This window comes from Gopherus flavomarginatus, chromosome 10 (genome assembly GCF_025201925.1).
Source record: "Gopherus flavomarginatus isolate rGopFla2 chromosome 10, rGopFla2.mat.asm, whole genome shotgun sequence".
NCBI classification, from domain to species: Eukaryota; Metazoa; Chordata; order Testudines; family Testudinidae; genus Gopherus; species Gopherus flavomarginatus.
Genome location: NC_066626.1, coordinates 40,787,406 through 40,811,390, shown reverse-complemented (window position 1 = coordinate 40,811,390; position 23,985 = coordinate 40,787,406). Strand labels below are relative to the sequence as shown.

Below are 23,985 nucleotides of genomic sequence, written 5' to 3'. Positions count from 1 at the left end.
GAGGGACTGTTACCAGCCATGAGTGTCCCTAGTTTCCAACTCTTCTATTCAGAAATGCTACTTTAATAGAAAGATGTAGAGGAGAGCAGGACACCAGGGACTCAAAAGGAGGTTCAGTGAGGGTTTATCAAGTTTCAAGTCCGAGGGCAGTACCAGTTTCACCACCAAAGGGAAGATGCAAATCAAACCCTTCATGAACTGGGCAGGAAAATACAGAGTTGGTGTATACTGGTGCTGATGGCCACAGGTGTACTCTGATGGAGCTAACAGATAACCCCAAGGATTTTTAACAACAAATCGTAATTCACATGTCTGGGATCTTAGCCTGTAAAGAGGAAATTCCTCGTTGGTTACACAAAAGTGAAATCTTTTCCACATCATTACTCCCAGCGAATTCTGAGCCAAAAAATTAAAAATTCTGTACACAGTATTTTAAAATTCTGCAAAATTCTGCATATTTTGTGTGTCAAAATAACACTACATAATCATGCCAGTTTCAATTATTTTGGTAATTCATTTCAAAATACCTGTCCACAAGTATGTCTGTAACAACACAGACAACAAAAAAGATAAATTTATTTGACAAATAGATTCCCGACTAGGCATATTAATACAGAACTTTGAGTAATAATTCACTTAAACTACAATACAGAAATGTATTTCCCACACTCTGCAGAACCAGTACAAAGGCTAGGGAGAAAAAACAGTTACTCGCTTTTGTAACTGTTGTTCTTCGAAATGTATTGCTCACATCCATTCCAATTAGGTGTGCGCGTGCCACGTGCACGATCGTTGGAGAATTTTTACCAGTGGGTCTGCTGTGGAGCCCCCTGGAGTGGCGCCTTAATGGTGCTGGATTTATACTCCAGCTGACCCAGCGCCCCTTCAGTTCCTTCTTGCCGGCTACTCCAACAGAGGGGGAAGGAGGGTGGGTTTGGAATGGATATGAGCAACACATCTTGAAGAACAACAATTACAAAGGTGAGTAATTGTTTTTTCTTGGAGTGCTTGCTCATATCAATTCCAATTAGGTGACTCTCAAGACTTACCTAGGCGGTGGGGTCAGAGTCAGATATTGCTGAGTGCAGAACCACTGAACCAAATGCGGCTTCGCCTCTAGACTGCTGAACTATCGCGTAGTGAGCAGCAAAGTTAGGTAATAATGACCAAACCGCAGCTCTACAGATCTTGTGAATTGGAACCTGGGCCAGGAAAGCGGCCAATGAGGCTTGAGCCCTCGTAGAGTGAGCGGTGAGGCGTGGGGTCAGGACACTGGCCAAGTCATGGCAAGAACAGATACAGGCCATGATCCAAGAGGAGATGTGTTGCGAGAAGACCAGTAAGCCTTTCATCCGGTCAGCCACTGCAACAAAGAGCTGGGTCATTTTCCTAAATGGCTTCGTACACTCGATACCGAATGCGAGGGCCCTACGAACATCCAGAGAGTGCATACGTTGATCCTGCCGCGTAGCATGCAGCTTCGGATAAAATATCAGGAGGAAAAAGTTCTGGTTCACAAGAAAAGCTGATACCACCTTGGGGAGAAAGGCAGGGTCGGGGTGAAGCTGCACCTTGTCTTTATGGAAAACTGTATACGGCGGCTCCAACGTGAGGGCTCTGATTTCAGATACGTGTCTCGCTGAAGTGATGGCTACAAAGAAAGCTGTCTTCCAAGATAGGTAAAGGAGTGAGCAGGTGGCCATTGGCTTGTACGGGAGCCCTAGGAGCCTGGAATGGACCAGGTTAAGGTCCCACGCCAGAACTGGTTGTTGCACTTGTGGGTAGAGGCAATCTAAACCCTTCAGACATCTAACTACCATTGGATTGGAGAAGACAGAGGAAGCATGTTCTCCTGAATGGAAAGCCAAGATGGCTGCCAGGTGCACCCTGACAGATGATATCGCCAGGCCCTGCTGCTTTAGGGATAGGAGATAGTCTAGGATGAGAGGTATTGACACTTGCAATGGGAGCGTGTCATACTGCTCACACCAACAGGAGAAACGCCTCCATTTAGCATGGCTCAAGTCAAGGGTTTCCTGCTGCCTTACAAAACCTCCTGCATCGATTGAGAGCAGAGTAACTCAGACTAAGTTAGCCATGCAGCATCCACGCTGTAAGGTAGAATGATTGCAGGTCAGTGTGACAGAGTCGTCCGTGGTCCTGTGAGATCAGGTTCAACCACAGTGGGAGCATGATCAGAGGTTCTACCGACAACTCCAGGAGTGTGGTGTGCCAGTGCTGCCTGGGCCATGCTGGGGTGACCAGAATCATGCGTGCCTTGTCCCTGCACAGCTTGAGTAGGACCCTGTGAACCAGCAGGAATGGAGGGAAGGTGCAGAACAGCTGGTCTTTCCAGGAAAGTAGGAAAGCATCTGATAGGGAACCCTGAGAGTGCCCCTGGAGAGAACAGAACACTTGGCACTTCCGACTGATGCATGAGGCGAATAGGTCGACTTGGGGAAACTCTCAATCTCAGGAAGATGAAGTGGATAATATCTGGACGAATCGATCACTTGTAAGGCTGGAAGGACCTGCAGAGGTCGTCTGCCAGTGTGTTCTGGACCCTTGGGAGAAATGATGCCATCAGATGTATCGAGTGGACTATACAGAACTCCCACAGGCGAATGGGCTCCTGACATAGGGAGGAAGACCAAGCTCCCCCTTGCTTGTTGATGTAGAACATGGTCGTGGGATTGTCTGTGAGGACTGGAACACAATGGCCATGTAGGTGCTCGCGAAATGCTTGACACGCTAGGCATACTGCCATCAGTTCTTGTACACTGATATGCAAAGTCAGATTGGATGTGGTCCACAGGCCCTGTGTGTTTGGAGCTCCTCAAGGTGGGCACTCCATCCCAGAAATGATGCGTGTGACCAGGTACAAGGAGGGTTGTGGGGCGTGAAATGGTACCCCATCACACATTGACATGGGGTCCAGCCACCAACGGAGGGATGTCAAAACCAATTCCGGGACAGTGACCACCATGCTCATGCTGTCTGGACCTGGTCGATATACTGTTGATAACCAGGCCTGAAGCATGCGAAGCCGAAGTCTGGCATGCCTTGTTATGTAAGTGCACGAAGCCATGTGTCCCAGAAGGCTGAGGCACGTCTTTACTGTGGAAGTTGGAAAGTTTAGGAGGCTGCCAACGATGCTCGCCATCAACTGAAAGCGTGTGTCTGCCAGGAGAGTGCAGGCGAGTCTGGATCCAGGACTATCCCAATAAACTCTATTCTCTGGGTTGGTTCCAGAGCTGACTTTCCATTGTTGAGCAGGAGACCCAGCCGGCGGAACGTGCTTAGGGCAAATCGAACATGAGATTGAACTTGGTCCCTGGTTTGAACCCGAATGAGCCAGTCATCGAGATATGCAAACACCTGGATCTGTTGACGACGAAGGCGGCAGGCTGCCACGACGGTCATACATTTGGTGAACATCCTGGGAGCCATGGACAGGCCGAAGGGAAGGACAGCGAATTGGTAGTGTTCGTGATTGACCACAAAGCGAAGGAAGCGCCTGTGTGGCGGGTAAATTGCTACGTGGAAGTACGTATCTTTCATGTTGAGGGCGGCGTACCAGTCCTCAGGATCCAGGGAAGGAATAATGGTCCCCAGTCAAACCATGCGGAACTTCAAACTTTACCATGAATTTGTTGAGTCCGCGCAGATCTGGGCTGGGTCAAAGCCCACTCTTGGCCTTGGCAATCAGGAAGAAGCGGAAGTAAAAAACTCTGCCCCTTAGCTCCCTTGGAACCTTCTCGATTGCTCCTATGGACAGGAGTGTTTGGACCGCCTGTATAAGGAGTTGCTCGTGAGAGGGGTCCCTGAAGAGGGATGGGGAAGGAGGATGGGGGGAAGAAAACTGGAGAGAATATCCCTTTTCCACTGTGCGAAGAACCCACTGGTCTGAAGTTATAGACCACGCATGGTGGAAACGGGAGAAACGATCTCGAAATGGAGGGAAAGGATCTTGGGTGATGACTGATATGCCGTCCTCAGGCACACCTTCAAAAGTTTTGCTTGGGGCCTGCCGATGGTTTGGGAGAGCCTTGGTTCTGACCAGGTTGGAGGCCATTGGATTTCTTTCTACCACCTCATCCGCATCTTCTATAGAAGTCCTGCCTCATACAAGCAGGAGGGTAAAACCTTTGAGGCTGCGGCTTAAAAGGCTTGTGCTGAGTCACCAGAGTGTGCATACCCAGGGAGCACATGATGGCTCTGGAATCTTTCAGAGGGAACAGCGCCAGGATCGGGAGCGGTGCCACATCTCCATGCTAGGAGATGGGGGACATTAGGGTAGGCTTGCCCCAGACTGCATAACGGAAGTCAGAGGCGGTGCCGCAGCCTGCGCCGGTGCCAGCTCTGTGAGGGCCACGAGATCTCTCGCTGTCACAAATGTCTCCAGCGTCGATGGAAGCTGGGGCTCAACCATGGACTGGGTTGGAAAGCCAGTGGGCACTTGACTCAATGGCTCCTCTCTCGGTGCCGGAGTCAATGGTGCCGATATCAGGGCTTGTACCCTCGGTTGCTCCAGTGCTGGACACGACTTGGAGGTTAGCAAAGGAGGTGCCGGCGCCTGTGACTGCAAGACAGTCACCTGTGGCTGCAAGACAGTCGCCTCTGGCTTGCACAGTCTCTTCTGTCCTGGAGACAGGGAACGGCGCTGAGCCACTTGCACTGGATGCGGTGCTGGAGAGGTCTGGTGCCGCAGGCCTCTATCCGAGTCTCCCTGTGGTGCCGTACCTGAAGCAGCTGCTGGGGCACTAAGCACTGACGCACTTGGTGCCGGAACTTGGCGTGCCGATAGGGGATCTGGGCTAAGGGCCACCTCCATAAGGAGCTATTTGAGCCTAAAGTCCCACTCCTTTTTGGTTCAAGGTCCAAACACCTTACAGACCTTACACTTCTTAGCCTGATGAAACTCCTTGAGACACTTCAGGCAAGAGTCGTGGGGGTCTCCTGTTGGCATAGGCTTTGAGCAAGCTCTACACAGCTTAAAACCTGGAGCCTTGGGCATGAGCCTGGGCGGCAGGCAGGGAGGAAGGGGGAGGATCCCTTCCAACCTGCTAGACTTAACTACAAGCCTAACTTTGTAACACTATTTACACTATATTAACTATATATATTATAACTAAGACAACTATCTAAAACAGGGAAGCAAAGCTAGGGAGAGTGGAGGACGGTTATGCTGCGTTCCACAGTTCCAATCACCGGCACAAGCGGGAAGAAGGAACTGAGGGGGCGCTGTGTCAGCTGGGGTATATATCCAGCGCCATTAAGGCGCCACTCCAAGGGGCTCCACAGCCGACCCATCACGTGTTGCTAGCATAAAAATTCTCCCACAATCATGCACACAGTTCATACACATCTAACTGGAATCCATATGAGCAAGCATTCGAAGAAGAACTAGGGGTAACAGAAGAGATGAGGGAGAAAGAAGTATTTGCAAGGAAGGAGCCTGGGAGTGAACCTGGAGGGTTGTTGTGTGTGGGTGGGAGAAGTATGGAATAAGATTTTTGTGGCAGGGAGGAATTGTTAGGGAGTTGGGAAACCTCCGCCATGCAGACCTTGGCTGACCCCTAGCCTCTCCCATTCAGTCAGGCACAACTGCCCCATCCCCTCGGGGAATCCTTAAGCAGTTGGCAAAGACAGCTGCAAGTATGTTCTGCACTGGTAAAACTGGTGCAGACCAGACTTAACATTCTGGTAAATCTGGCCTACGCTACTAAATGCATAATAAATAACGAAGTGATGCCAATGAAGTAAAAAAAGAGTTAGTGACCGTACACAACTAGAATTTTTTTTTTTTTTTTTTAATTAAAAGAGGAAATCTCTCTGAAAGAGAGACTGAGAAAAACCAAACTGGAGCAGACTTCTTAAAATGACTATTTCCTATCCAGTGGATTTAAAATGTTCTTGTAAAAGGAAAACACTAGTTCATAAGGAAGTTTTGTACCAAACCCACCCCCCCAAAAACGCATTAACAGAACATTAAGCAACATTCAAAAATTATAACAAAGTTAAAGTTGGATGCTCAAGTATGCAGTATTCTCTACAGAGCCAGCATACCACACACAGCACAAAGTAATAGTAAAAGTGCGCTGTCATTTGATGGAATTTAGATTTTAATTACAAACTTCAATACTACAATAGCCTTGTTTCATTAATATATCTTACTGTAATCACAATATTATACTTAATGCAATTCAGCTATTATTTATTATTGTGTTAGTGTCTAAGAGCCCCAGTCATGACCAGGACCCCACTGTGCTGGGCACTGAACACACACAGAGGTGGTCCTTGCCCCAAAAGAGCTTACAATTTAAGTGTAAGACAGGAGATGAAAGGTGGATATATACAGACAGGTGGGGGAGCTCACGGAAACGATGAGAATTTGTCTGCAAGACAGACGATGGTATCAACACACCAGCAACTTTGGCTGTTGTAAGCTTGTTGTTGTTAATAGCAGGGCTGAAGAGGAAGATGTGTGTTTTCTGTTCAAGGAACAAAACAAAAAACAAACAAGCAAAAAAAAAGAATCAACCAGAGCCCACCTGCAGAGCTATCTCTGTGCCAGGCCCCTTCCTGAAGAGAGTTCATCATCACCTTTGCAATGACTTTGTGCAAAAGAAGCAGGCTGGAAACCAGACTATTTGGCGCCAAATATGGTTTTCTTCAAAACTGGACATACCATTACATTCTTGAGATTGCCTGGCAGATTGCCTACTCTAAAGCTATCACAAGGTCAATTATTCTTCACTAGCCTTCACCAACTGCCTCAGTTTTACAGGTGGCAGATTGGACATTCTTCAGCCACTGTCCCAAACTTTAGTCACTGCAGATGGTAGATAAACCAGTCTTTCTGTACAAAGATCAATTGGCTCTATTCTGGCAAAGTTCCTGAGAATCTCCATTATGACATGTATTAAGCCAAAAGCTAACAGACATAATGAAAAAGTATGAAAACAAATATTACTGATATTCTTTTCATAAATTATTTTCACAAAGTTTCTAGGAAAAATTTGACTAAAAATCAAAATTCAGAAAATCTGGACCTACCATATGAACAAGTATTCAGTTGAGACTGAGCACAAGGTGTATGCTCCTGGAACTTTTGGCAAGAACCATTTCCTTAAAATGTTCTCTTTGTGTAGAGGTCTACAGTGCCTTTAATAAAACAAAATGACAGAACCACTGCTCTCCCTACTCTCCAATTCTTCTAGCTCTTTGGAGATGGGACACTTCCTTATGAGTGGAGATTCTTGTAAATGGGTAGTGCCCAATGAAGAGCATTGGAAGAACTCATCTGACATCTTTGATTTGTCCCCACTGCTTTGCAAAGTGGTGGATTCTGAATCCTAGGGAAAGCAAGTTTAATGGAAAAGTTAAAAAAAAAAAAAAGATCTTTAGTAGTGGCTCACTATGTACTGTTGAGTCCATGAAAGCTCAACTCACTACAAGGGTGAAAACTAAATGCACACGGTCACAGAGAGGCTAATCTGGGAGGGAGCTAACCAATCATCCTGGTTTTCTCTATCTAATTTATAATGATTAATTATGGAATTGGTATAGACCACTCACATTCAGTTTCTCCGTACAAACATTAAATATATTTTTACTGAAATAAGAAATGAACAAGGATTCCTCAAAAGAAAAAAAAGGGGGTGAGGTGAGAAGGGGAGGGGGCTTTAGGATGGAGTTCACTTCCCTTTTTCACCAGTTGTATTATAAGTGTCTTAGCCATGTTCTTAATATGGAGACTCCCACTCCCCGAAACCACCCTTTCAAACAGTTCTTCTGGAAAACTCTAGAGGGACTCAATCAGGCTAGGAGGATGTATCCTTGTCTTCCGCTGATCTAAGAGAAAGAGGGGACAGAAATGAAAGGCAGGAATCTTAGGCTTGCTGGAAACAAGTCTAGTGACAAATCCCCACAATCACTTAGTAGTTCACAGATAAGGCTATCAAACCAGAAAGTTGAAGAATCTTCAGGGGCAGGACATGAGTAAGACACATTGAGTTTTATGGAACCATCTGACTGAGTCACAAAATTATCACAGGGCAAAATACTACTTACCTAACCTGAAACTGATGGAAAGGGAAGGGTCTGGAAATTAATCCCTGCTAAATCCAGTTTCTTCTCTTGTTGCCAGTTGGCTTAAATCTCAAGGTTCTATTTCAAGGAAAGATTTGTCTTGGGCTCTCTGCATTTCTTAGACTATGCAGGCTAGCAGGGAAGAAAGAGTCTTGATCCTTTATATGCAGCCAAAAGCAGTGTAGAAGAAGGAACCCTTCCATGCAACTGCAAGTCCTTAGGGAAATCCACCTTACAAAGATACTCATTTTTCAAGAGTTGAAATATAATTCTGGGAAGAAGAAAAGCTTTAAAAATCTGTACTGTAAAGTCAGTGAGTGACATCTGGTTCTGTTGCTTTGCTCTTCAAGTGAGGCTGGAGAAACTGAAGCAACAAAAGAGAGGGAAATGGCCTGGCTGCTCAGACGGACATAAAATTGAACATTTTCACTGGTTGCTGACCTGCCAGTTAACGAAGAGAAGGAGGAGCTACTCATTTGCCAGTTACTGACAGCAATGAGGGCACAGAGACCTCAACATTTTATTAACGTAAATTTCTTACCAACGCCAGCACAAATGTGTAAAATAAAAAAAGATAAATATGCACATAATATGATAGTAGAAGGAGGCATCTGTTAAATAGCACCTGAATGCACACATTTTTCTTCCACTTCTTTCAAGAATCTGCTTCAAAATTCCTTGAGATAAAATTTTAAACCTCCAGAGATTTTTGCTGTGCTTATGTTATACCTGTCAAGATCTGATGACGGTATGTTATGTATTCATCTGAACAGAACCACTACACTTAGTTACAGGCTATCATCAACCAATTCATTCTCTTGCTAAAATCAAGTCATCCAATTACTCCTTGACTAATCAAGGCTGTTTTGGCTTTTTCTTTCTTCAAAAGGTACTCAACAGCATAAACAGTTCACTTACAAGAAATGGAAAGGGGCTAATCAGCAGAATTATTGTTTTGCTGCTACAATTTGCAGTATTTAAATGTAGCTGCTGATTGGACTGAAAGTTTTATGATATAGCATAGGAAACTAGTTTGATACAAATCTGAAGCTGCCTATAGCATAAGCTTTATTGTCTCTACCACAGACCACTTTGTAGCAAAGATATAAAAATAAAAATATATTTGCAATTATTCATTTTTAAATATTTTGATTCTGAATGCAATTGGGTACAACTAATAAGTGTAAAAAATCCCTGTGAATTAATCTTGAAGACTATCTGCTGCTTCATATTTTTCTTCTTGTTATTACTTTGTCTTTAATAAAAAAAGGTGAATAAGTTACTAATTGACATGAGGTTAAATTTACAATAAAGTTAATACAATCTAAAAATAGTTTAGTATCTGTATTTATTAACAGGATAAGTATTTAAAGAAGTGCACAGACTATAAAATAAGTAATGAATAAGAGTATTCCTACTGATCAGAATCTGAAATGGATCACAAATTTATAAATTTAGGGTTTCTATCGGTATTTTTCTTAGGGAAAAAGTTAACCCACTTAAGCTTGTAAAGAAATGGTAAGAGAAAGTTTGATACTTCTGACTCTTAAGACCAGCAGGAAGGAATGGAGCTGATACTTGCTCCTCTCCAGCAAATATCCAACAAATGTTATTAAACCAGTTCCCAATTAGAAGGGTGGGTGCATGTGTAAAAACACGCACACCCCATGTACATTGATATGGACCCTGAATTAATAGTTATTACAATGTTTGTCTCTCCATTCACCAAATAAAACACTGTTGTGACTTGTCACATTTTTTTTAGAAGTAAAAATTAGATGTTCCAATGAGCAACAGAAAAATGCACAAAACAAAACTTCTGATTCATATATCAATTAAAAATATGTATAAAGGCCACCTATATCCAGACTGAAGATCTTGCATGCCATTATGTTGAGAATTAGGGGGATCTGTAATGGAAACTGACACCCTTTTAACTATTATGGTGATGTTACACTAAGCATTAGAAAAAGTGCTAAACTTTGAAGATGAACTTTACTACAGAAAAACTTTATATACAAAAAAAACTGTATGGGCAAAAAGCCCCATGCTACTGGATAAGCATACCATAAAATATCTTAAAATGCTGCATATATGTTAATAAATATCTACAAATGCAAGATGCAGATATACTAAACCTTCTTTAAGAGGAAGTTAGTTTATAATAAAAATCCATCAATTGTAACTTGAGATCTAATATTCTTTAAGGAAGAATATTTTTCAGTTAAAGGAGGCATACCTAATATCTTAAACATAAGTAAAATCAAGTAAAAAAAGTCAATAAAACATCCTGGTAGACTTGACTTCTAGAGAAAATTTTTCAGATGTCTTTTGCGGCTTTGTTTAATGCCATGGTCCTTTAAGTTTTGTCTTCATAAGACCCTACCTAGTTGTAATCATTTGCAGTCTAATTGTGGACATTTATCTGCTTTTCTTATGCACAGAACATAGCTATTAAAGCTGAATGGTGATGGTGTGAAGTATAGGTTAAATTGGGTGAAATTAAAGCAAATTACTCTGGGATGTGGAACTCTGAAAATAGAAACTGCCAATGATTTGCAACCCTCTTGATGATCAGCTTCACAGAACCCTAAATGACAAGAAAACTTACATATTTTAAAGTTAACTAGATTTTTTTTAAATAATATGTATAAATTTATTTTAAATGCAAGTACTCAGACTCTGGCAATAATTTTGTTTTACTCATACTGTAGTAACATAAGAGAAGATTTTAATTCCCATTCAAAACACGTGTTTTTATTAAGTTTAGCCTTGATTTTAAATAACTAAAAAGAAGTTCAGAATCTGAACTGCATTGTTAATTACTCTGCACCTAATGTACTTTGTTCAAGCAATCTGATACACATACACCCAGGGAGCCTGAGGAAAGTAGATGCTTATCTATTATGAGCCGAGTCTAGTGGCACTGCAGCAGCAGTTAGGGTAAGTTCTAGTTCTAGCACCAAAGAGGAAATTGCGTACTTCCACACAAAATCAATCTTTTGACAACTATTTTATAGAAGGGACAAAATCTATTTGTGTATTAACTAATGCACAGGGAGAGCACATGCAAGATAAAAACAAAACAGCAGCACCACCTGATTTATAAGTGGTAATAAAGAATATAGCATCTAGTTCCTAAATGTATGAACCAATCCATATAAAACCACTTTTCATTTACATAAAAGGAACTTTTATCCAACGCTCTTAATACACGTCACAAAGATGAGTGATTATAGCCTCAATTTTATAGCTGGAGAAACCGAGGCAGAGATGTTCATTGAAAGTCACATGGGAATTCAGTGGAAGAGAACACAATTCTGCTTCTAATAAATCTATTTTAGCAGAGGGAAAGACTTAACCAAGAAAGCAGTCTAAGGGAACAAAGAACATACCTACAAATACTGCTTCAGGGGATGGACACTTGTATCTGTATGACAAGCATCGGTGACTGATTCCCGTTGCAACATATGTCTAGAGTGTGCTATCATTCTACCTTGCTACACCCACAACTGGAAGTAGTCATCACTCCACTGGCAGAATCTTCTACCTGTTGAGACTGTTAATAAATTCCTCTGGCCAGTTATGGGTAATTATCTGAGGACAGAAGAAATGAATCTTAGAGCCCTCTGTGCTTCCAAAACCACAGGCGCATTACAACTCCCACTGATTGTTTAAATGGAGATGCTATCACTGCACTGTCCACCAAATCTTGTTCGGGGGGAACTTCTGGTCACTGTCTTTTCTAGGATATTTATGTTAAGATGTGACACTTCAAGTGCCACAGAATAGTGGTGATGTGGAGGGGTGACCCAGCACAGTATCATGAGTACTGCCCATTCTGTAATGATGTTACTTTTCTGAGATATCAAAAATTCCACAACCACCACTTCAGATAAATGCACAATTCCCTAGGAAAGCAAACCACGCCAAATACTTTGAAAACACAGACTTCTCCCCTGGAGCAGCAAGGAAACGCTAGAAAGTAACCAGGCCATGGCATAATTTCCAAGTAGAAAAATCAGAAGACTCCAAGGAGCTCTAGTCTCATTTTCAGAGGTAAGTATTCTTGTCCATCTCTTGATTTATTTTGCTTACTTCTTCTGCAGACAGAAAGACCTTCCTTTTGTCACTACAGAAATGCATCCCAGGTGATTCATCTCCTGACTGAGTTAAGGAGTTATTGTGTTTGATCACTCAATAGCCCTAGGTCCTGGAATAAATTTTAGGTAACACTTACTGCTGTTACTGATGATGAAAGTGATGAATCTCATATTAGTCACACATTCTGATAGCGAATTACTGATATCCCTTTTTCCTGATGGCGACTACAAACACCAACCTAATTTTGGTTAACTTCCTTCGGTATGTGGCAAGATTAAAGGGTGCAGTGTAATACTGAAAACACTGGGATTCTGGTACAAACCTTAGGTATTTATGAATGACAGTTTGCAGAAGGAAGCATTTTGATGATCCATCAGTGTACATCACCACCTGTCTTAGAGATAGATCATGAATTTTGATCTGTTCTTGTTTGCAAACTGATTATATGTTTTTAAAACCATTAATGGTCAAGTCCTCTCCTGACTTACTCTGGGCAACAAAGTAAATTAAATACAATTCTCACACTCTCTCTGATTTCAAGACTATCAGTGCTATTCACAGGAAAAAGAACTATTTGGACTTTTAAGCTTTGTATCTATGCCACAAGAGCAAGAAAATATTTTCCTAGATATGAGGGAAAGCTGTGTATGCAGTATCCTCTCTGACACCTTAGAGGCTAACCAATTTATTTGAGCATACAGCCCACTTCATCAGATGCATAGAATGGAACATACAGTAAGGATATATATATACACACATACAGAGAACATGAAAAGGTGGGAGTTGCCCTACCAACTCTAAGAAGCTTTTTTTTTTTTTGTGAATACAGACTAACACAGCTGCTACTCTGAAACCTATCCCCTCTGAATTATTGCTAGCATCTATCTTCTCATCTTAATTTTCACACAGGGATAGAGGTCTCCTCTTTGGGAGGACCTAGAAAGGCTAGTATTGACCAATCTGAAGAATGCTTCCTTAGGAAATTTGCTAGTAGCAGAAAGAAAAAGATCTAAGATGTTTCCCTGAGGCCCCAGAAAGAAGGCGAGAAAAAAAGGGGGCGGGGGAAGAGGGAGCTATGGTGTTCATTCCATTCTGATAATTAATGCTTTGTTTATTATTAGAAACAGCGGCCTTATTTTCAGTCCTTCCCAAAAGCCCTTTGGTATCAGATGTATTGTTTTTAATTATGTATATGGAGCCTAGATACTACAGCAAAGGGCACATAAAAATGTAGCCAGATAGGCCATAATTTGCAATCTTGTATGTCTGAAATGAGGCATCTCTTAATTAGGAATGTAAATAAGCAGCATGATTTTCAGATTGTTGAGCATCTTCTGTAGGCTTTGACTGGATGTTTACTGACTGCTTGTTTTATAGCCTTCTCTGTTCAAAAGCAGTGTACTGTCACCCATTATTATTATTTGTATTGTGATAGTCTCAAAACTGTAGAAAGATAACAAAAAGATGGTCTCTGACCCAAAGACTTTATAACTAATCTCAACAGATAAATGAAGGGCACAAAATAAGGCATTTCCCATAGGACCTGTACCATATAGGACTCCAGACATGACCACATCTAGGAAGCAACAGGAAGGCAGATCTAGTCTATGGATCTCTTGTATAAACTGCTGCTGAGGTTAATCCCTCTAACCAGCCAGTCTACCATGCTATTAATCAGCTGAAGCGTCCAAGTGATTTCCAAAGAAAAGTCCAATTTGGAAGTGACAAAGACAGGTAACCGTGACAAGTCCCAGATCCAAGAGCAGTCATCACAGGAATTTCATGAAACACAGATATAAGAAGTATTGTGCCAGTGAAGATGTCGGAGATATGAAACTGTGTCATCTAAATACTAGTGACAAAGAAATCCAAATAAATTAATTATCCCCAGCAGTCCCATGATAAGCAGCTGTAGTGATTCACATTCATTTGTTTAGAAACAAAAACTAAGAAGACTTCAAACTGCACAACTCTGGGTTCTTATTACTTCCACCTTTATCGTCCTCCTCCTTCCTCTCTTTATTTTCTACATCTTCCTGTTGTCTGTCCCTATTTAGGCTGTAAGCTCTTTTATTTCAATTTTAGACAGCGCCAAGCACAATGGGGAAGGATACTGATTGGGGCCCCTGTTGACACTGTAATAAAAATAAGTACTAATAAAAATTACATGTTAAACAAGACAGGGGCCTGGTCTACACTACCCGTTTATACCGATTTTAGCAGAGTTAAACCGATTTAACGCTGCACCCATCCACACAACGAGGCCCTTTATATCGATATAAAGGGCTCTTTAAATCGGTTTCTGTACGCCTCCCTGACAAGAGGAGTAGCGCTGAAATCAGTATTACCATATCGGATTAGGATTAGTGTGGCCGCAAATCGATGGTATTGGCCTCCGGGCAGTATCCCACAGTGCACCACTGTGACCGCTCTGGAAAGCAATCTGAACTTGGATGCACTGGCCAGATAGACAGGAAAAGCCCCGCAAGCATTTGAATTTCATTTCCTGTTTGCCCAGCGTGGAGCTTTGATCAGCACGGGTGGCGATGCAGTCCCAAATCCAAAGACACACACATACACACACACAAAATTCATAGTAAGAGTAGTAGGTGTTTCATTCAGAATAGAACCACTTGTAAATCTCAACAGGATTAATAAATAGTTAATTACTGTAACCAAAATGTTGCAGAGTAGCCTTTGCCAAATATCCCCTCAAACGGCCTTATGATAATTTATAAGGTATATTTTACATAGAGTAATTGACATTAAATTACATGACTTGCTGATATCTTATGGAAGTCTGAACAAGATCACATAGAAGAGTTCTGCTTCTTTTTTTATTACTGAATACATTTAAAGAAGAGAAATGAGAGTTAAGTAATTGTGCTATGCTATTTATTCATCACATATAGTTACCACCATTCAATTAATTGTGATGTCATTTCTGAGACCCTCAGATGAGGACAAACACCAGAAACAGGTGAAATCTTAAGCCTTAAGAATTCTGTTTTCAGGAAATACCCTTTATTTTGATTACTAAGGATAAGAACTCCATAAACTAAGAGAGCTTTATCTTTAGAGAGAGAGTTTTTTGGTATTTTCTATTAGACAGCTACATGTATTTATGTAACTATGAACCAGATGCAAATCAGTGCTTACATGATCTTTTGAATGTTAGCCCCTTCCCTTATTAAAAAAAACAGGTTATTCTTTCAAGATTGGTTGACTTCCTAGTACAAAGGCAGTAATTACTCCTCCAGCGTATTCTTTGAATGAGGTAAAATCTCAATTGTGCTGATTTTTAAATAGTATTTAACTTGAAGAATAACTATACTCTGAAATGATGTTCAGTTGCATTCTGTAACTATCTGGCACCATCTAGTAGTCACAAGTGTCATCTTTGCCTGATCCTATTAATAGCACCTAGGTCAGCAATAATATTATATACTCCACTACCATATTCAAGAATTTTTACATAAACTACATTGTGTGGTACTTAATCAGACATCTGAACATTTTCTGAAGCTGCTGACTACACCCAGCAATACCTATTTGCGCAGGGAACAATGCATTTTACTCTCCTTGAAAGAGCACAGATTGGTCACACTGGTCAATTACATAAATAATTTCAAAGTAAATTATTAAGCACTTTTGGGAAAATTCTTGGCAGCAGTTTATAAAATATATTAATTGTGCACATGTGTGTAAACAATTTCAGTACACTATTTCATTTTCTCCCAAACACATAATATACCATAAGTTACCAAAGAAAAAACATCCTTTGACTTTACTTGAGTCCTGGACATCCAGGACATTTGTCAGAACTGCATAAGCACAGCTTCTGATAGGCCCAAAAATCCTTTGAGGGCCAAAATAAGTAAAATATATTGAGGCTACTTGCAGTGTTCCTGAGTGCTGATTCAATAGGAATCTTCAACTTCCAACAGCATTAGTTCTTTAAGCTTCACAATCATGAATACACAACAACCCCCATCCTCCTACTCTTTGCAAAAATAAAAAAGTTAAAAGAATATAATACTTTTGCAGTATCTAACCACAGCTTTTTAAACTAAAATGATTTTTCTCCTTTTACTTTAGATGTCAAATCCATCACGGAGCAATATTTTGTTTTTAAAAGACTTCCTCAATGAAGCAGTTCATTTCTCTATATTTAGTTCACTGTATTTTTACAAGCACCAGACTGAGCAAACTATGATTGAGAGAAGCCATTTTATGCACATTGCTGTTGTCCCACATCATTCAGAACAAACCTTTTTAGATCGTTAACTACCACAGGAGTGCTGATTACACAGGCACCAGCAATTTCCTAACCAATGACCACCTGAACAATGATGTGTTCAGCTTCTCAGACCCTGAAGCCTTTCAAAGGTGAATCATTTCACAGTTTGGAACTAGATCTCCATAGCAACTTCCCTTTGAGGGTTTTAGAATCACCATCCAGTAATTCTATGATCATCAAGCTCAACCATTCCCAATGGTTCTTTTCACAGCAGATGGAAAAGGAAGCCTTGAAATTTTACAGTCTATTTCAAGCAATTCATCTGGCAGCCTATTAGAATTCAAAATATTTCGACCTTCAATCACAAAGCATGTTATCTGAAGCTGTGGTGATCTCAAGTCAAGACAAGCAGACGTTTTAGTCTAATCATCCATGATGAGAAGAGACTGACAAAAACTCTTAATTCAACCACCATCAAAATGCTTATTTTAACTGCATGAAAGTCTTTCAACAGGCAATGAAAACACACCACATGTACCATTTTTTTATCACAACCATCCATTCAAGGGAAATATGAATTCTGAATATTGACATGGATCTTTGCACTCCCACTTTGCTTTTCAATAAATATCTGCTTCTTAAAGATCAGTATAAATCCAGTTTTACTCTGTTATTCTCTGCAATGGCTCGAGAAACTATGGAAATAAATTGCAATTAACTTCTTAAGTCAGTTTTGTAACACTAAATAAGTGAAACTGGATCGATCAGTCATTTTTCAGGCATGTTCTAATAAATTCAATCAGCAAGAACATAACTGCCAGTTAAACTATAAACTACAGCACTGGCTAAGATCTTGAAGAAAATCTCTATTTGAATGATTCTATTGATTTTGTTGCTGTTGATGATGCTACCTATTTCCCTAACAGTTTGGGAGTTACAGTAAGATTTTTGTTCTCTTAAATGTTGCAGTCAACTATTGAAATAATTATGAAGACTACCATGTGCAGAAAAGCTTTAACTTGAAAGTCTTTTAGTCTAATATCCCAGTTCAAGTAAATTCTACACACACACTTAACTGCAAGCTTGATTCAACTTATTTAACAAATTGCCTTCTGTAAATAAAAATTTGGCAAAATTCATATTTTAAAGACTTTTTCATGCTAACAAATGTTTTTTTCTAAATACCTGTTAATACTAAGAAAACTTAAGTAAATACTTAATTCTTATTGCTTCCAACCCAGAATACACAACAGTAAAATGCATTTATTGAAAAAGTTTTACCTGAAACTTATCAGCACTCAGATGATTTTAAAGTTCAGAAGACAAGACATTTACAATAATTATAAACACTCATCTCTAGTAATTAACAAGACCAACCGTAACACAAGGAAAATGTTTAGTCACTTGAAAATGCCCAGAGGCCTTCACACTAGGGTGAGCAGACAGCAAGTGTGAAAAATCGGACAGGAGGTGGAGGAGTAATAGGAGCCTATATAAGAAAAAGACCCAAAAATTGGGACATCTGGTCACCCTACTTCATACTAAAACCACGATCAACTGCAATAAGTTTGATCCCTTCATCAAAAATACCTCAGCCCCAAAACAAAATACTAATTGGGAAATTAAGGTAATTTTACCAAATGTAAGGGTTTTTTTTTTTTTTTTTTTTAAATACTTGCACTAGCAAGAGATATTTTAAGTTAATATTTTACTTTTTTGGAAGATAGTTTTTTCACAGAGAAAAAGTGTTTGTTCAGCGCTTGTAATATCCCGTTCTCAAATCAACTGCATCAATTACCCCAATTTAGGCCCTACAAGAACAGCATTTGAAATACCAATTTTTTATTAGGCCAATGAAAACAAACCTAAAATGGCTTTTTCTTTTTGGAATATATATTGAATATATTTCTGTTGAGCTTTATCATTTTCCTTTGTTAAAGTGTTTATAAAACATGTTAAAGAGAAGTTTAAAAACCAATCTAAAGACCATGAACAACCACTGATTCAATGATTTATTCAGTGGTATTACACTGATAGATAATAATTATAAATGACCATATTTTAACATCTGTTTTTAAAACTTTCCTGTTAAAAAAAAAAGAGATCAATGTCTTCAGGGAAAAAGCTTTCATAATACAGAAATGTTTGTCTCCATATATTTTCCACATCTTTCAAAGTCAGTTCATGATCAGAGCTACACAGCTTCTTATATTAAACTTGTCTGAGATCTAAGGAGAAAAAGTATGTAAATATGACCACAAAATTTAACTAGGGATCAAGCTAGCAAATGAAAAAGTTATGCATCAACTGAAAATGTAAGCTGTTTGTTTATGGCTACATCTGATTGCTAAAATGAAACCACTAGAATCTCAGAAAAAGACATCAAGGAAAATCTCTTGGGTAGTTAAAGTATCATCTCCTGCAAAGACCAGAGTTGAAGACAATTATATGAAAAGAATATTAAAACTGCTAGCGGTTTGCAATGTTAGTTACCTCAACAGCTAGTATAAAGTCTTTAAAATATTCTCATAAAAGGAGCCAAAGAAATTACAGATAGTATTTCACATTAGAAAAAAAAAAGTTTGGTTCACAATATGATTCCAATTTTTTCATTTCAATGTGAAGGATATTCAAATCCATGTATTAACGCTGTTTTATCTCATGCACATGAAACATATCTTGAATTTTAATAATTAAAAGGGCAGGCAGCTACACAAACATTAACCATGACTTTCTGTTCAGCACTGTTAGTCAAAAATTTAATAAAAGATAAAAAACAATGAATAATAGATAAATTTTATCAAAAAGGCTTCTTAAAAGTTACAACAATCAATACAACAGTGCTGAATCAGGTATGCAGGCCTGCAGATATACAAATGAATTATCTACCAGTACTACAGCTATTACTGAATAAAACTGAGGATAAGGATTTTTAAAAAAATCCTTGAGACATGTCTCAATTATATGGTATGATGCAGAATTGAACTGTCAAATGTACAATGTAAATGTAAAATTTACACTTCAAATTATTTGAAAGTCACAATTTTCATTAGCTATTATGTGGTTATATGTAAATATGGTTAAAAATGTGTTCAGTATTTTATTAGTATCAGTTATAAATGGAAACTTTAAAATTCAGTCTATAATTCTTAAAGTGTTCATGTATCACGTCAGACTTCCGCCTTAATTTAACCATTTTATTTCTTGAGCTTCCCTCTACCACATCCCCAAAAGCCTGATCCTAAACAGTGAGCGAATACATAACTACTCTGTTTAACAATCTAGAATAACCTTAAGCTTATTTCATTATATATAATCAAGCAACATACAGTAATTAAAGCACACAGAAAACAGCAGTTACTAGCTAATTAACATTACAGAAATACTTTTCTTAATGATGCAAATGACAAAGTATAGTATATATTTTGTTTTAAACTCCCCTTCTTTAGAGTCCTAGAAACTTGGCTTGAGAATTTTAAATTACATTATGGTAGAAGTCAAAATAATGTTGTAAACATTTTACACACAAAAATAAGCATTTTAGAGGATTATCCTTGTCTAATTATTTTTGCAGAAGATGTGGGCAACGACCAATATAAAAACACCAACAGAAACTGGAGGTGTTCTTTGGCAAGGCTTCACCCTCGAAGTCAGGCTCAGTCTTTGCAGAGTCTTTACTTAAGCGTAGTAGCTCCACTATTTCTGCAGTAGCAAGTTACTATGCTGTATCATCACAGCACTTGACCTCTGACTGGGACAGCAAGCAGAGGACAGCTCCAGTAGCAACTGTGCTGATCTACAGATCAGTTAGCAGGGAGAAGTAAGCCCACCAGCACCTTTTTCATTGAAGTGATACTTCAATGAGACACTAAGCCTACATGGTGGCCTGCAGCTTTAGATCATCAACACATTGTCTTTATCAGACAAGATTTTTTTTTTAAATTAAACCACCATTTTAAAAAAGACCAAACAGACACCGCAGATGAATTAACTTCCATGTTATTATTACATAATGTGTCCTGTGTCTTATATTCATCATTATTTATATTCTAGTATCACCCATGCAGGAAGGCAGTCCCCACCTCAAAAAGGAGTCTCACTTTATATTGTTCGTTTCATCTGAAAGCAACTTCTGTTTCTTTTTATCACTTGAATTCTGCCATCATCCGTTACATATACTTATTTTGATTTTAAGTTAACCCTCTTCTCCACTTATCAGTCATTACTTCCCATTAAAATAAATGTACTCATACTCATAACTGAATCTCCACTATAGAAATGTGTACAAAAACATACAGACTTTTTCTGAAGTCTGTTATTTTATGAAAGAGACAGACATCACAACAGCCGTCTTTGTATAAATGTCACTATGCATATTCACATATACTAATATGCAGCAAAAGTCTAGAGCAGGGCAACAGGAATTATTTCTTGTTCTCAAATGCTCAGAATTCATGTTCATATTTACTACAAAGAGTGAACAAGAAACATTTTAAGGAAAACAAAAGGTTCTTGGTGAAGAAAACCTAACAGTGGCATGTTCTTGTCCTTCACATTACAGAAGAACCTCAGAAAAACACCAGAGTTACAGACTGATCACTTCATTTGGAAAATGCACAGTCAGGCAGCAGAAATCAAAAAAACCACAAATAAAATACAAATACTGTGTTAAACGTAAACTACTAAAAAAAGGAAAAATGTTTTTCTTCTGCTTAGTAAAGTTTCAAAGCTGTATTAAGTCAATGTTCAATTTGAAAGAACCATCATAACGTTTTGTTCAGAGTTCTACTTTACTGCCTTCTTGCCTACCTTTGTGCATTTGTAGAGGATGGGATTTGGTACTGTATTTTAATAAGGACTGGATGTGTATAAACACTATAACTTTAAAAGTCATCATTTTCAAGAAGGACCCAGACAAGATTCTCCTCCTTCATCCTCATTCTTTCAAATTTCTTTTGCCGTCAAGCCCCCATTTCAGTCACTTGTTCCCATTTGTGGCACTCTTTGATTATGTGGAAAAACCAACTGAAACTCAAACAGTCAATCCATCCATCGGCCATGGTTTGTCCTTCCTCCCTGGAAAAATGGAGGTTCTGTCCCCCCTCAAAATTCAATCAATCATTCTCGGAGTATGCCAGAGGAACTGTGCTATTTAGGAAGCACATGCTTGCCCCTCTCTCTACTGGCAGATTTTGGCAATTACTGGGTGAAATTCTGGCTTCACTGAAGTCTATATAATATTTTCACTGACTTCAATGGAACCAGAATTTCATCCAGCTAGTTTCAACCAACCTCCTGGCAATTTTCACTAAAAGCTTTCACATACTGTATGATAATTCTTGATTTGTAGTCATACCATTCTAAAGATGCAATAGTTTAATAAAAAACATGTTCCACTGTTTAACAATTTGCCGTCTTAGCCAACATCCTAAACAGAATCCATTGTGCTCTCCAACATTTTCAAAACTGAAAGCATAATATGTTGGAGAAAGGAGGTCAAGTTTTGGGGATGCTCAAAACCTGTGCAACTTGGAAGAATTTACCCATATGTGTCTAATACTATCCTTCAAAAAGTAGATTCAATAGAAGGTATTTTGGCAGCACAGAATAAACCTGTTAAAGTGAAGTTCTGTTTCTTTATAAGTTTATTTTTCCACACCAATTTGGCTCACCTCAAATGCCACTGTTTATAGTCCAAATCTTTCCATTCTGTTAACACTCACTTCTGTCCACAGCACCATAATTACCTAGTATATACAGAAGTGTTCTAATCTAAATGACTATGAAACAAAAGGATCATAGAAGTTTAAAGACAGAAACAATTCTGTTCACCTCAGTTTCTCCCTGCCATTTTGCAGGAAAGTTCCACTGTTCAACAGTTAGAATAAAAGTACATTTTGATCAACAAGAGACCACCCTTAAATAAAGAGATAAACAAATACCAATAATTTTTGTAAAGATTTGCTTTCATGGAATTATTTCCTGCAGACTGAAATGGTGTTATTCTGAAGAGGAAGTTCTGACACACATAATGTTGCTAATTCCCATTCTGTCATGCGAATTAATGGTACATATTTTCCTTTCTGAAAACCTATATGCAATAAGGCTAAAAAAATTGCAGAGTGAAGAAAAGATGGATTACCTTTGACTAGATTGTAGCTCCTAGTGAAAAAAATCAGAACTCTGATCACGAGATCATTTTGTTTTGTGGTTTGCTGATTACTGACATTCAAAAAATGTTTTTCATGTCATTAAAATCATCTGTTCCCTACAATGTGCTTTTAGTTACCAGTTTCCAACTTTCAGCACAATATTGCTGATATTATTACAATATCCCCCACCAGCAGTGGCTTACAGTGCCATCTTGCATTCCCACAAAGTATTCTGTCTCAATTCCGCTGAGAGATCCAACTTCCATCTGGATTCCACCCCCACTGTAACAAACATTTACAAAGCCAACTTCTTTACTAGAAATATAAAGACTTTAGCAATAATTTTAAGTTGTACCTGTGCTGCTGATTTAATAATTAAAATCCACCAATCACTCAAATATTCTTCTTCCGCACCCACCCAAAAAATTATAAATGCCTCTTCTTGCTAACATATTGGCTTGTTCATTTGTGTGTTACTGGGTGATTGTTTCTGTTCTATTGCATATATGTTTGCATATACGAAAAGAGCTGGTCCACATAATTATGCTGTTCCAAAGCAGAAGAAACAATCATGACTTTTTAAAGCAAAGATTTAAAACTCAACCTCACTACCATTGAGGAGGAAGCTTTCCCGGTGAGTTTGGGCTTAGTCCATCAATTTAGGCCAAATTTAAAAATTTCTTTTTAAAAACAGTTTGTGTACAGAGACACACTACTGGTTGCAAAGATAACCATCTAGATCTGAACTGATGCTCTGCAGTCTTCCTGAGTTGCTGACAGACTACTGTTTCTCATGATTACCCAGGCAGCAGCAGAATGAAATCAAGGAAAGAATGGTAAATTACAAAACCCTGTTAAGAATCACATCAGCATTACTCTGCTAATGCAAGCAAAAGCTGCAAGCAGCAATACAAGCATGCACCAACAATATTCATAGAGGAACAGCTGAAAAATCTAACTGTGTAGGACAAAAGGGATAAAATAGAGACAATGTAACCCTGACTCTCCTTATCCAGCAGCTAGGTTTCAGAAAGAACCCTCTCTTCCAACAGCAAGAGGACTTTCCTGTTGTCTGGTACTTACAAGCCTGAGGAGAATGTGAAAAATGAATCCTTACATTAGCATACATTGACAACTTCATCATAGGAATGCCAACACATCCTGCAAACTTCACAGAACAGGACCTCTGGTTAGTAGTACTTGTCTCCATGGATCTCACTTGTCCCCTTACCAGACATATTTATTAGCCAGTAATTCATGCATTTACTCCTTCAGCTAGACAGAGTCTGGTAAATTTATCAAGCCTTTCTATTTGGATAGCTATGCTGATTAGTGACATCAGAACAGTAAAGGTAATGTTGTGCCTCATTAGGGGTGACGGATTCTGCCTAAAGT

General features: G+C 39.3%; 1 protein-coding gene across 3 annotated transcripts in view; it reads right to left on the bottom strand.

Moving 5' to 3' along the window:
• Positions 1-23,985, bottom strand: part of OLA1 (Obg like ATPase 1) — a 172,532-nt gene that overhangs the window by 74,167 nt on the left and 74,380 nt on the right. The window contains exon 1 of one of the 3 annotated variants that reach the window (XM_050969061.1): positions 23,674-23,854. The exons of the other annotated variants lie outside the window; for them this stretch is intronic. The gene's annotated coding sequence lies outside the window, so the exon portion shown is untranslated. Of the gene's footprint in view, positions 1-23,673; positions 23,855-23,985 lie in introns of those variants that run through there. 3 annotated transcript variants of the gene reach the window in all.